This window comes from Mixophyes fleayi, chromosome 4, assembly GCF_038048845.1.
Source record: "Mixophyes fleayi isolate aMixFle1 chromosome 4, aMixFle1.hap1, whole genome shotgun sequence".
Classification (NCBI taxonomy): domain Eukaryota; kingdom Metazoa; phylum Chordata; class Amphibia; order Anura; family Limnodynastidae; genus Mixophyes; species Mixophyes fleayi.
Window position 1 is genome coordinate 276,014,999 of NC_134405.1, and position 15,423 is coordinate 276,030,421.

The 15,423-nt window shown below is 42.6% G+C and overlaps 1 protein-coding gene across 4 annotated transcripts in view; it reads left to right on the forward strand.

Moving 5' to 3' along the window:
• Positions 1-15,423, forward strand: part of LOC142152769 (rap guanine nucleotide exchange factor 6-like) — a 536,756-nt gene that overhangs the window by 251,263 nt on the left and 270,070 nt on the right. The gene's annotated exons all lie outside the window — the stretch shown is intronic.

Here is a 15,423-nt window from a genome sequence, read left to right on the forward strand (position 1 = left end):
GTGTGTCAGTGAGTGGCCAGTATATTGTGTGAGTGAGGGGCCAGTATATTGTGTGTGCGTGAGTGAGGGCCAGTATATTGCATACTTGCCAACTCCCGGAAAAAAGTTTCCGGGAGAGGGGGCGTGACTGGAGGGCGGGAAGGGGCGGGGCGAGGCCAATAGCGTCATGTTGGCCACGCCCCGCTAACCCACTGCGGGGCGGGGCCAAAATGACGCGATTGGGCTCGCCACGCCCCCTCCCGCCCTCCAAAATTGCGTGAATGACCGAGAATCGCGTCAAATGACACGATTCTCGGTGAAACCCGGGATGCGGGAGAAATGCCAGCTCGCCCGGGAGCCTGGGAGACTGAACCGAATTTCGAGAGTCTCCCGGACTTTCCGGGAGAGTTGACAAGTATGGTATATTGTGTGTGTGTGTGTGTGTGTGTGTGTGTGTGTGTGTGAGGGGCCAGTATATTGTGTGTATGTGAGTGTGGGGCTAGTGTATTGTGTGTGAGTGTGGGGCTAGTGTATTGTGTAAGTGAGGGGCCAGTGTATTGTGTGTGTGAGTGAGGGGCCAGTATATTGTGTGAGTGAGGGGCCAAAATATTGTGTGTATGTGAGTGAGGGGCTAGTGTATTGTGTGTGTGTGAGGGGCCAGTGTATTGTGTGTGTGTTTGTGTGTGTGTGAGGGGCTAGTGTATTCTGTGTGTGAGTGAGGGGCCAGTGTATTGTGTGTGTGTGTGAGTGAGGGGTCAGTATATTGTGTGAGTGAGGGGTCAGTATATTGTGTGAGTGAGGGGTCAGTATATTGTGTGAGTGAGGGGTCAGTATATTGTGTGAGTGAGGGGCCAGTATATTGTGTGTGTGTGAGTGAGGGACCAGTATATTGTGTGTGTGAGTGAGGGACCAGTTTTTTTTGTGTGTTAGGGGCCAGTATATTCTGTGTGTGAGTGAGGGGCCAGTGTATTATGTGTGTAAGTGAGGGGCCAGTGTATTGTGTGTGTCAGTGAGTGGCCAATATATTGTGTGTGTGAGTGAGGGGTCAATATATTGTGTGTGTGAGTGATGGGCCAGTATATTGTGTGTCAGTGAGGGGCCAGTATATTGTGTGTCAGTGAGGGGCCAGTATATTGTGTGTCAGTGAGGGGCCAGTATATTGTGTGTGTGAGTGAAGGGCCAGTATATTGTGTGAGTGAAGGGCCAGTATATTTTGTGAGTGAAGGGCCAGTATATTGTGTGAGTGAGGGGCCAGTATATTGTGTGTATGTGAGTGTGGGGCTAATGTATTGTGTGTGTGTGTGTGTGTGTGCGTGAGGGGCCAATGTATTGTGTGTGTGTGTGAGTGAGGGGCCAGTGTATTGTGTGTGTCAGTGAGTGGCCAGCATATTGTGGAGTGAGGGGCCAATATATTGTGTGTGAGTGATGGGCCAGTATATTGTGTGTGTGAGTGAATGGTCAGTATATTGTGTATGTGTGTGTGTGAGTGAGGGGCCAGTATATTGTGTGTGTGTGTGTGTGTGTGTGTGTGTGTGTGTGTGTGTGTGAGTGAGGGGACAGTATATTATGTGTGTGTGTGAGTGATGGGCCAGTGTATTGTATATGTGAGTGAGGGGCCAGTATATTGAGTGTGTGTGGGGGGGTCCAGTATATTGTGTGTGTTGGGGGGGCAGTAAATGAATGTAGTGTGTGTGTGTGTGGAGGGTGGGGAGCAGTAAATCAATGTAGTGTGGAAGGGAGGGGGGGCCTTAATATAATGTGGTAGGTAAGCTATTCATTTAATTGTGGAGTGCAGGTGGGGGCTAATTACTGGGTGCTATTTTATTTGTGGGGTGATGGTGGGGCAATTTAATTTAATAGTGGGTCTCTGAAGTTATAATGGGGTAATTAGACCTTTAATTTAAAGCTGGGGTGGTTTGGGAGCTATTTATTGATTGTGGGCTGTTTGTGGAAAATGAGGTCTATTTATTAAATGTGATTATGAATTATTTCATGCCTGGGATTGTTGTGGGAAATGGTAAAATTGTTAAACGTAGATGCTATTTAAATTATTGCTGGGGCTGTTTGGAGGGAGGGAAATTGGTTTATATATTGTGTTTGCTATCCAATGTCAGTGTTTGTTGGAGGGAAAGAGATCTATTTAGCAAATGTGAATATTATTTTAATGTTGTGGCTGGAGGGAGGCATAATTATAAAATGTGTGTGCTATTGATTTAACACTGGGACTGGTTGGAGTTTTTTTAAATTTTATGTAACCATTTTTTTTCCAAATAGGGCCTCCAATATTCCAGGATCCAAACAACCAGCAAATGAGCTAAAGTAACCAGCAGCCACAAGTGTTGACAGTGACCAGAACAGGTAGGAGAGAGCAGGACAGTATGCCAACTGTCCTGAATCTGGAGGGACAGTCCCGAATTTGGGTGACTGTTTCGCTTAGGACAGTTTTGAGGTATGTCCAGCTTCACCGTGTACTGCTTGTGAAGGCAGAACTGTGTGCACCTAACAGTAGTGCACACAGTATTGCCTGTGTATTTGTCTAAAATGATAACCATGCTACATCATAGGGGGTTACCCTGTCTAAAGTGCCCAGGCCCCCCAGAGCCTTAATCCAGCTCCGGGCCTGGGCATAAAAATATATATATGGATTAAGCAACACTAAAATAGCCTCTTTTTATATAGATAAATATATATTGTACCAAAAACCACCCTTTAAGTGTGGGCCGCCCTCCCCTGCTGCCACCTCTAAGAAATTGACGACTTCCTCACCACCAGCTGATAAACCTTGCTCATCAAATCCTCTCTCTCCGTTAAACCTGGACATAGATCCTTCAGTTCAAACAAAAAGCTATCATCGAATTCAAATCAGAAATGACAGCCCTCGGTACTAGAACTGATGCTCTTGAATAAAAAACCGATGACTTTTGAATGAGAACTAGCTCTGCTTCGTACTGAGATGGATTCTGTGAAAGAGAAACAAGAAAACCAAGAGAATAGGTCACAGCAAAATAATATGAGGATTCGACCATGTAACAGAATCTGTAACAAATTGTTCTCTACCTGACTTTCTCTCCGGCCTCTTCAAACATCTACTCTCAGACCTAGCAGACAGAGAAATTCTGATGGATTGCGCAAACCTGGCCCTTTGAGTCAAACCAGCTGCCGATCAAAGGCCACCATAAATCATAGTGTGTCTTCATTAATATCAAACTAAGGAAAAATTGCTTAATGCAATTAGATCCAAAGATACGATCGACCTCCAAGACATGCAACTTCAAATATTTCAAGACTTGGCCCCTTCTGCTATCCAGAAACGTTGATGCCATCAGCCAGTGACACGAATACTCAGTCAATACAATTTCTGCTATCGATGGGGATTTCCATTCCAACTGCAAATGTTTGCTGGGAACTCTGTCGTATATGCCAAATCCTTAGATCAAGGACAAGACATTCTCTCCAAGCTTGATATTCTTCCGGAACATACCTTGTCCACAACACGTAGCAATTCCTCGAGACCTGCTAGATATTTGGCACCTCCTCCCAAATGGACAACGGTAGAACTTCAAGCTACAAGACCTCCTATTGCACCAGACTGACTGGAAATCTTCAAAAGTCCCTAGCATTATTCATACTTTTTCATGGACTCAGGTTCACACATGATGGACACCCTGTGTCCCCCCCTTATTTTACAGGCGTTCTCCTGTCCAGTTTCTGTTTACTTTATACCAACAGACCATGGACACCTAATAACTAGAAATGCTCACTGACCCCCATGTTTTGGTTTTTGGTTTTGGTTTTGGATCTGGATTACCGTCGTGTTTTGGTTTTGCCAAACCGCCATTGCGTGTTTTGGTTTTTGGTTTAGGTTTTTGTTTGGTTTTGTTTTGCAATTTGTTAAAAAAAACTATTTTTTGGGGCTAAATTAACATAATTTAGGTATTATTTTGTACCTACATTATTATTAACCTCACTAACACTAATTTCCAGTAATTTCCATTCAATTTTGACCACCTCCTAGGTCACAATATGATTTTCATACACTTTCAAAGAAAAATTGCTGCAGTTCTTGCCAGTGATAAGAAAAAGGCCATTGTCATGCCTGGGCCTAAGACCAAAAATCCACGTCTTCAGTGTGGAATAATTTTTACAGAAATCCTGACAACAGTTGTCTAGCCATTTGTAGCGTCTACACTCAGTAGAGGTAGGGACCTTAACCATCTGGGATCTTCATCCATGTAACGTCATTTTTCAGCGAGTTTTTGGAAAGCTGTTGGGAAAATCAGAAACTTAGGTTAAAAAAAATAACACCAAGCAGTCCAGTATCATCTACCTCCCTTCTCTCATCTACATCCCAGCACCTGCAATCTACCCCCCAACACCATCATCATCAATATCCCCAGAACCAATAATTTACAGTTAAACAATCCTTTGCAAGAGGAAGCAAGTATGAAATCTGTCACCCAGTCGCAAAGCGGATCACAGACGCCATAAGGACTATGCTAGTATTAGATCTGCTTCCAATGTCCATTATTAATGCAACTGGTTTTAGACAGTTACTTGAGGTTTTCTGTCCTTATTACCAAATTCCATCACGACACAATTTTACTAGAAAAGCTATTCCTCACCTCTACCAGAAAGTTCATAAAAATGTAATAATTGGGCTACAAAATGCCATTCTACCCACTGTACACTTAACCACAGATATGTGGGCAAGCGGAACTGGGCACACTAAAGATTATATGACTGTGATAGCCCACTGGGTTGGTCATTCGCCTTCACCAGCAGGGACAGCAGTAGCATGTACCCAAGTACGTCACATTTTTCAAAAGTAGGCTACTCTGTGTATCAGCAGCTTCACTAAGAGGCATACAGCTGACAATCTGTTCCAAAAAAGGGATGTCATTGAAAGATGGCTAATCCTGCTTGGACTCTTCTGAGGATATGTCATTTCTGATGACAACCCCACTATTGTTCAAGCATTACAGCGGGGTTGATTTCCATCACATTTACAGTTTTGCACACACAATCAACTTGGTGTTACAGAACCTTAAAAAAATGACATGCAGGAGATACTGTTTATGTCCGGAAAATTTTAGGGGCAATTTCTGTTTTCTGCAACAACATGTAGGAGAATGCAGCAGCTGCAAGAAGACAAGCATTTGAGGGCAATGTACTTTAGTCCAGCGAGGTAGTCACCTGTGAAGAGAGTGCAGAGACGGTTAGCTTGAGTCAAGTGATTGCCTTAATTATACATTTTGACAAGGAGGTGCAGAAATTTAATGTGTGAAATAAAACAAAGTAAATGTGCTAACTATATTTTAATTGTAGCCGAAATACTTAATTTGCTTCGCAAGGATCCAAGACCTATCAACATCTTGTTTGGACGTCTTTTCCTTCAGTTTCTCTGGGAACTGCTTGTTGTACAAAAATTGCTTTCCCAAGACACCCAGTGGTGATGCAGATGATTCCGAACAACATTTTGATATTTGCTTTGCTGTAAAAGAATTGGCCAAAAATCGTGACTGCCCTAAAATGAACTACTAATTCCATTTGGAAGGCCATTATCGGCAATTACATCATAGTACACAGACTTCTATAATGGTGGGATGAATTAGTATTGTTTGAGGAAGATTAGCACTGAACCCTGCCACCTCTCCTGTTTCTGAGGGAGCTATGGTACAATAAAATGTAACTGCAGATTTAGACCAAGACTGTCAGCCCTATTATTTCTATTTCAGCAATTACAATTAGCAATGGAGCTCTTCTCTTTGGGTGTTACCTATATAACGCAGTAGAATTTGCCTGCAAATTCTACAGACAAGCCTGCTTGTCTTCCTCTTCATCAAAGACTCTTAGCAATTGAGCACTCGACTTTGGGTGTATATTACACCCAAACTGTATTAGTGCAAATTAGGAAAAATACAGTTTAATCCCTGCTAGGCCCTCCACCATCCTTTGCATGTTAATAGTAGGATTGGTTGCAGTTATGGGCAAGGTCACACATTTTTTTGTCAAATCCTTCAAACCAGCCCAGATGTCAAACTGTTGTGGTCTGCCACCTGCGTCATCCCTGCTTGTGTTTGGAAAGTGCAAATTTGTGCCAGAACCTCACGTGCCAGAACTGCTGGCACTGGTTGCTGCCACTGGTGCAGGACTTACACAATCAACCGCATCCTCATTAGCGCCCTCGTCAGCTACCCAAATCTCCCCCTCATCCTCTTCTAATTCCAAAGTGTCATCCTCACTTGGTGTATCACCAGCTACACTCGGGCTGTTCAGGCACACATCAGCAGAACTGCTGAAAGGGCCCTTCTTTATGGCTACATTATCAGAATGCTCACGATTACACATACCACTGGTGGATGGACTCTCCACAGGGATTGGTGTCATTTCTGATTCTGATCATACATTATCCTCTAATGCCTTACTGTTTTCTTGCAGCTCGGCTTTCACGCGTAACAGTAGTTGTGCAAGACTTTTAGACTCCAAATTACTTGGTCTTGATTGCTCACGAGTGACCGTAAAAGAAGAAGGCTTGGTAACATTTTTGGATCTGCCACTAATAGAGAAAGGCGAAGGCCTCATTCTTTCTTTGCCACTGCGTGTGTAGAATGGCATGTTGCCAATTTTTTTTTTATCGGCACTTAACTTTTCCTCAGTTACAAATCTTTTTCGCTTCAACGTGGTAAAAAAAATTTGGTGTGTGTTTTTTTTCCCTGATTTAAAATGTACTTTTACATTGCCTTTCCCAGATGACGTACTGGGAACACTGCCATCAGGACTCGTGACAGAACCTGGTTGATGATTCTGCTCATATGTGGACTGCTTTGTATCCATTTTAATGAGCCCAAAGCACTTGTAGTGCCAAAAATTGTATTAGATAGATACTGCTGACAAATATGATTTTTTTTGACAGCCAGAAAAATTAGTGTTTCACACTGGGGAATATGGGACACCCCAAAAGCATTTGGTGTGCAAAATATTGAAAAAAAAGCCTCCTCTATCCTCCTCTCTTACTGCTCTAACAATTGCTAATACAATTGGTATTAATATTAGAATTGTATAGAATAGAATAGAAACAAAAATGTGTCCAATTATTGCTTTGTCCCTGTGCTAATATAGCATGTGACCTAACCCTGCTCTCTCCCTCTGTCAAATGGCGATGGATTGCTGTGGAGGCGGGTATTTCTGCTTTTCAAATCTCGCGAGAACCGAGCTCAGAAATACGAATATGTCATGATGACGTTTTGCCTCGATATCGATACCGAGTGGGCTGGAGAGTACCTGCTCGGCTTGGTACTCGGATAGGCGAAATTGGGATAGATTCGGATCTCGGTGAACCGAGCCTGCCCATCTCTACTAATAACCAACCTGCCTTCCACTACACACTTCCAGTATTCTAGTCTCATATATTATATTCCCTCATGGGAGTAAGAATGTAGCCAAATTACTTTAAATCCGGCAACCTTATTAGGGACTTGGCCTAATGTTATCTGTTAATTATGATGTTGATGTTACAAATTTAATGTTGCATAAATGTTCATATTGCCTAGTTTTTATTTCTCTTCTCCCTACCCCTCTACCTCTACCTTATTTTCCTACATTTCTGCCCTTCTCCTCCAGAACCCTCCTCAATACATCACTTTTCCCTCCACTCCCTCCTCTTACTTCTCTCTCTCTCTTTTGCTACCACCCCTCCCTCTGGTCAAATAGCCACTCCAACTTTGTTCTGGTTACTCCAGCCTATTATGCTGGACAGCTATACTTCGTCTCTTATGTGGCACACCAGTGTCTCACTAAACTAACCACCCCCCACAAGCACCCTTACTTGTACTGCAATGTTTTTTCTTCAATGTTTGATTATTTCATTGATGGCCATACATGGGGCTCTCCCCTCCGTTGGTATTGGCCTAATTAGACCTCCTTGTCTTTCTTCTTTCTATCTTCCCCTCTCCGCTCCCCATCCTACTCCCAAGCTTCCAGATAGATTGATGCTTATTTTTTCTTTTTATTTATTCATGTAATTTTTTTACTGATATTATGTGGAACTTACGTTTCCTCCTTCACCCATAGCGCTCAAGGCACTTTCGATTAATGTCAATGGCCTGAACTTACCTACTAAATGTGCAGTGGTCCTGGGAGGAGAGAGGGAGCCAATATAGTTTTCCTTCAGGAGACCCACCCCATGGGACAGCATACTCATTTTCAAAGTAAGCTTTACACTCAAACGTTTTTTTTGCCTCTGCAGGCTGCAAGAAGCGTGGAGTCTCAATTTTAATACATAATAGGTTTCACTTTCTTCTAATTGAATCAAATTCAGACTCAGATGATCGTTATTTGACTCTGATTGGCACACTTCACTCTGAGCAAATTACACTTATTTCTCTTTATGCACCTAATCAGGGTCAAAGCTCCTTTTCTTCTGAGGCTTGTGCATTCATCACGATTCTGGGAAGTAGAGATTTGAAAGCTTCGCTGTTAACATGTGTTTGAGATTGTCAGCATCTGCCTTCTGAAGTCGGGTAAATCATTGTCGGTATAGTGGTAGTCGCGTTAGTGACTACCACCGTCTGGTCCCCCCAGCCAAAAAAACCCATCCACTTCTTCAAAGAACTCCCAATCTTTACTGACATGTCTACAGAATTTAGAGTTACATGACACCGGGCGCCTTAAAAATGTTGATGCAAAAGATTTCACACATTTCTCAGCCCCACACGGTAGTTATTACTGCATAGATGTGATTTTTGTTTCTCACTCTCTCATTTAATATTGGACACAGGGATTTCCCTTCTTACCTGGACAGACCATGCAGGAGTATATATTACTTTTGACTTAATAAAACTAGTTCCACGATCTCGTCAATGGCATATTGACGACTTCCCTTTGTTTTCACACTTGACCCATCAAGAGATTAAAAATTAGAGATGGGCGGGCTCGTTCCCCGAGAACCGAACCCACCCGAACTTTGCCTATCCGAGTACCGAGCCGAGCCGGCTCGGTACTCTCCTGCCCGCTCGGATTCCAAAACGAGGCCGAACGTCATCGTGACGTCGTCTGATCTCGGGGCTCGGTTCTCGCGATACTTGAAAATTATAAATGCCCGCCTCCACAGCAATCCATCGCTATTTGACAGAGGGAGAGAGCAGGGTGTAGTCACAGGCTGATTAGAGCAGGAACAGAGAATACAATTCTGATTCCAATTCTGATAACAATAAATAGAGAAGAGAGGAGGGTAGATGAGTCTTTTTTTTTTTTCATTATTTGGCACTACAAATGCTTTTGGGGTGTCCCCCATTCTTTTGCATTAATATTTCTGGCTGCCAAAAGTACTATCTGTCAGCAGACTTCAAATATAATATTTAGCACAACAAAGTGCTTTTGGGGTGTCCCCCATTCTTTTGCATAAATATTTCTGGCTGTCAAAAGAACTATCTGTCAGCAGACTTCAAATATAATATTTAGCACAACAAAGTGCTTTTGGGGTGTCCCCCATTCTTTTGCATAAATATTTCTGGCTGTCAAAAGTCATATTTGTCAGCAGTATCTGAAACATTTTGTAGCATTACAAGTGCGTTGGTCTCATAATGGATTCTAAGCAGTCCACATGTGAGCAGAATCAGCAATCCGGTTCTGTCACCAGTCTTGATGGTAGTGTTCCTAGTACATCATCTGGGAAAGGCGATGTCAAACTACACAGTCTTTTGAAATCAGTCAAAAAAACACACACTAAAAATAAATTTACTGTGTTGAAGTGCAAAAGAAGTGTAACTGAGGAAAAGTTAAGTGCCGATAAAAAAAAAAAAAATTGCCAACATGCCATTCTATACATGCAGTGGCAAAGAGAGAATGAGGCCTTCACCTTTGTCTATTAGTGGCAGATCAAAAAATGTTACCGAGCCTACAAGTGGTGCAAAACTACTGTTACGGGTCAAAGCCGAGCTGCAAGATAACAGTAAGGCATTAGAGGATAATGTTTGCTCTGAATTACAAATGACACCAATCCCTGTGGAGAGTCCATCCAACAGTGGGATGGCTAATCGTCAGCATTCTGTTAGTGTACCCATTAAGAGGGACCCTTTCAGCAGTTCTGCTGATGTGTGCCTGAACAGCCCGAGTGATACACCAAGTGAGGATGACACTTTGGAATTAGAAGAGGATGAGGGGGAGATTTGGGTAGCCGACAAGGGCGCTGATGAGGATGTTGATGAGGATGAGGTTGTTTGTGTCAGTCCTGCACCAGTGGCAGCAGTTCTAGCACGTGACAAGAAAAAGGCCATAGTCATGCCAGGCCATAAAACAAAAAAATCCACTTCTAATGTGTGGAATTATTTCTACCCCAATCCAGACAACAACTGTATAGCCATTTGTAGTGTATGTCAAGCGACAGTCAGTCGAGGGAGGGACCTTAACCATCTTGGAAACTCGTCTATGTTACGCAATTTGACGAGAGTTCATGGCTAAGTGTTGGGAAAAGCTGAAAGTTCTTCCAAAAAAATTACAATCCATCATCAGCTAAGACCATCCGCTCACCGACATCCCGACGGCTACAAAATACACCCACCACACCATCCTCATCAATATCCTCAGTAGCGCTCGGAGTTAGCCCTGCATACCACTTAGTAAGGCTGGATGACTCATGAACTATTATTGATTCCTCTGAAGAAAGCGGTAGTCCCACTGCTGCTGCTGTTGCTGCTGCTGGGGGTGAATCGTCAGCCCAGAGGAAGGGCAAGAAAAAGAGCAGTCCTACATTTCAACATTTAACTGTGAAACAATCATTTACTAGAGGAAGCAAATATGACAGCAGTCACCCAGTCGCCAAGGGAATCACAGACGCCATGGCTGCCATGTTAGTGTTACATCTGCGTCCAATCTTCACAATAAACGCAGCTGGTTTTTCACAGTTGAGGTTTTGTGTCGGCGTTAAAGAATTCCATTGTAACACCCTTTCTCCCGTAAAGCTATTCCACAACTATACCAAAAAGTCTGTACAAATGTAGAGATTGCGCTGAAAAATGCCATTCTGCCCACTGTCCACTTAACCACAAATATGTGGACAAGTGGAAGTGGTCAAACCAAAGACTATATAACTGTGACAGCCCACTGGGTTGGTCATTCACCTTCACCAGCAGGAACAGCAGCAGCATGTACACCACTACGTAACATTTGTCAAAGGCAGGCCACTCTTTGTATCACCAGCTTCACTAACAGGCATACAGCTGACAATTTGTTACGCAAACTAAGAGATGTGATTGATACATGGCTTATACCACTTGGACTCTCCCCAGGATATGTCATTTCTGATAACGCCAACAATATAGTGCGAGCATTACAGCTGGGTGATTTCTAGCACATTCCCTGTTTTGCTCACACCATCGACTTGGTGGTGAAGAGCATCCTACGAGATAACCGTGAGGTGCAGGAGATGCTTTCGGTGGCCCGTAAGATTTCAGGCCATTTCAGGCATTCGGCCACAGCATGTAGGAGATTTCAGCAGCTCCAAGAGCAGTTTAACTTGCCCTGTCACCAACTTAAGCAGGAGGTGGTAACTAGGTGGAATTCAACCCTGTACATGCTGCAGAGGATGGAGGAACAGCGCAAAGCCATCCAAGCGTATTGCACAAGCCATGACATTGGGAAAGGAGGGGGCATGTATTTCAGTCTTGCGCAGTGGGGAATCCTTTCAGTGCCGTGCAAGGTGCTGAAACCATTTGAAGTTGTGACGTGTGAAGTGAGTGCAGATTCTGCTAGTTTGAGTCAAGGCATTCCTTTAATTAGACTATTGGAAAATCAGCTTGAGAAACTGAGGGAGGAGATGAAAGCAAGCAATTCCGCAAAGTATGTTGGCCTTGTCGATCAAGTACTTAATTCGCTTCACAATGATCCTCGAGTTATTAAGATCTTGAACTCCGATTAGTACGTTTTGGCCACTGTGCTTGATCCAAGGTTTAAGACCTACAATGAGTCTTTGCTTCAAAATGAACGAGATGTGAACTTTTGCAAGGAGCTATTGCTCAGCAAGTTGTCTGCTGAACTGGCCCTTGAATGACGACATGTCCTCCTTCAGTTTCTCAAGCAGCTGCTGCTCGTAAAAAATTTAATTTTCCCAAAAAAAAGCAGAAGGAACGCAGAGGGCAGACCAGAACAGTTTAACATCTGGGCTGGTTTGAAGGATTTTTCAAAAAAATGTGTGACCTTGCCCATAGCTCCATCCAATATGAGTATTAACATGCAAAGGATGGTGGAGGATTATTTTCAAGAGGTAATTGATATGAAAATGTCAGACAGTCCCTTTCCTTACTGGGAAGAAAAGCAGGCCATTTGGAAACCCATGTACAAACTTGCTTTGCAATACTTAAGCTGCCCACCCTCCAGTGTGTACTCTGAACGAGTGTTCAGCACAGCAGGGAACTTAGTCAGTGATCGCCGTAGAAGGTTACTTCCCAAAAATGTGGAGAAAATGATGTTTATAAAAATGAACTACATCTTCCACGAGGAAGGCCTTCACCATCCAAGACATCCAAGCACTGACTGTTCTCTAATGGCGGATTCAAGCGGCGATGAATTGATAGTTTGTGATGATGTCATACACACTGATGAAGGTGAGGATGAAGCTGAAGATGATGACGATCACATATTTTTAAAACTTTCTATGTAAGTTAGCGTGCAATCTACCCCCAAAGAGGGACTTGTGGCATTTCCATATCACGTACCGTCTTGAAAGGCTGCTGTTTGGGCAATTTCTCCTTAAGGTTAGGGTGTCATACACAGACTGACCCCAAACTGGCTTTGTCCATTTCTCTTAATATTGTACAGTCTATAACGGCTGAATTTTATGGTATTTTATACAAGTGGAGGGGGCCTAAAGAGACTGAAACCAAACTGCCTTTGTCCATTTCTTTACATATTTAATAATAAGTGTAGGGTGTAATATACATCCAAAGACGATGGCTGCATTGCCAATATTCATAGATGGAGAGGAAGACAATCTGGTTTGTGTAGAGAATTAATGAAGGCCTACCAGGAATTAAACAGTTTTTTGGATAATTTATTTGCTTTACAATTACATTACTTATCCTAGAAACAGGTGGAGCACTAAATTTGGTTATTTTAAAACAAAATAGCAAAACAAAACCAAACAAAACCAAAACCAAAACACGCAAGGGCGGTTTTGCAAAACCAAAACCAAAACATGAAGGTAATCCAGATCCAAAACCAAAACACGGGGGTCAGTGAGCATCTCTATTAAGAATGCAAACAAAGAATATTTTGAACTAAACACCTCAGAGGAGATCTCATCAGGTATCCACTGGGAACCCCATAAGCAAACCCTCTCCCTTGAGACTAAATTAACCTCTCTTCTTAGCCAACATAAACTAGACCCACTCCGACTCTTCTAACGCAAATTACAGCAGTTAGAGGCCAATTGAACACAATCCTCTCCCGCAGGGTTGCAAATACCCTCAAAAAATTAAATCAGAAATACTATGAGAAGACCGATAGAGCCGACTCAATACTCGCTAACAAACTGCGCCAGAGGAAAACTCGACGATTGATCACTAAACTTAAAAAAAAAAACATCCAACTCTCAGCCAGTATGCCCTGGTGCAAATCACTCAAATATTTCACGATTATTACAAAGCGCTATATAATCTCCCTGGATCCCCACTCTCTGCCGACTCTTTTGACGATCACTTTCTTTTTTATCATTTCTCTTATTGCTACATCTTTCGCACACTAACCTCACCTTCTTAAATGCAGATATTACCAGACAGAAACAATCTTGGAGATTAAAATAAAGAAATCATCTTTTACTCCAGGTTCCGAAGGACTCACTCTGCAATACTGCAAAAAATTTGCTAAGGACCTTGCCCCCCATAAGACAGACTTCCTCAATAAAATCTTAATTGGCTCCCCTTTCAATGAGGCAATGACCTTGGCTACCATCATTGTCATACCAAAAGCAGGTAAAGATCCTACCTCCTGTACTAAATACAGACCTATATCGTTATTAAATGTGGACCTTAAGATATATATAAAAAATTTAGCTAATCTTTTAAACACTCTCCTCCTCTCCCTGATCCACCCAGATCAAGTCGGGTTTATACCAGGTCGTCAAGTTTAATACCAGGCGCGCTATTGACTTCATACATTGTATTAATTCTAGTAAACTCGACATTGAAAAAGCATCCAATTAAATTTCATGGACCTTTATGCCTAAATTCTTGGGGTCAAAGGGCTTCACTAGTACATTTTTATATGGTCTGTTAGCTCTATACCAAACACCCAGGGCTCTATACCAAACACCCAGGGCAACAGTGGTGGCCAACTGAGTCGCATCCTCCCCCTTTTCGACTTCCAATGGGACACGGCAAGGTTACCTCCCTCTCACCTTTAATCTTTGCCCATTTAATTGAAACATTAGCAGCAAAAATACGATCTAATGAGGCCATTCACGGAATTAAAATTCGAACATAAAATATTGTACGCCGACAATGTCCTCCTGACTCTCTCTGATCCTGCCGTCTCTATACCCCCCCCCCCCCCCATCATTGCAGATATGAAAACCTATAGCTCCATCTCAGGATACAAATTAAATCCTCAAAAAGCAGACAAAATCTTGATTTCTACCTAACAGATGAAATTAGACTATCTTTTACCCAACAATTCCCCTTCAAATGGCATCAAAATAAGATTAAATATTTAGGTATTCACATCACTTAACAATACAGTCAGCCTTCCCAGGCTAATTACCCAAAACTACTCTCCCAGATTAAGAGTGATCTAGAAATTTGGAGTCAACATCTCATTTTTTGGATAGGTCGCATTAATTCAATTAAAATGAACATCTTGCCCAGATTATTTTCAAACCCTACCCATACGCATCCCTCCATAAGTTTTCAAATTTTGACAACATTACACATCAAAATTCATATGGGGCAGAAAGCGTCCAAGAGTCTGGCTCCTCGTCCAACAGAGATCGGCGCAGGGTGGCGGCTTAGGGGTCCCCAATTTTAAATATTATTTTTTAGTGGCACAACTTTCCCAATGTGTTTTATGGAGCTGTCCTAGCTCCTCCAGACTTTGGGTCTCGATTAAAGCCGAGAGTTTGGGTATTTCCTTAGTCTCCTCTCTTCTGTGGCTCCCTCGTACTAATCATCCACAGCTCGCTTCTCGTCATCTAATAGTAGCCCACTCATTATCTCCCTGGAACTGAGCAAACGCAAAATTTAAGCTCACCCCTGCTCCTAGCCCAATTATTCCACTCTTTGATAGCCCTAAATTTCCACCAGGTTGTTTAATACTATCCTTCGAGCCTTGGAAATGGAAAGATGTTCGCTACCTTAATGATATCGAAGACACTTCTTTTTCCTCATTTTATGACTTAAAAACAAAACTTAACATTCCTAACACACACTTTTTCAGGTACCTACAACCTGCGAAATT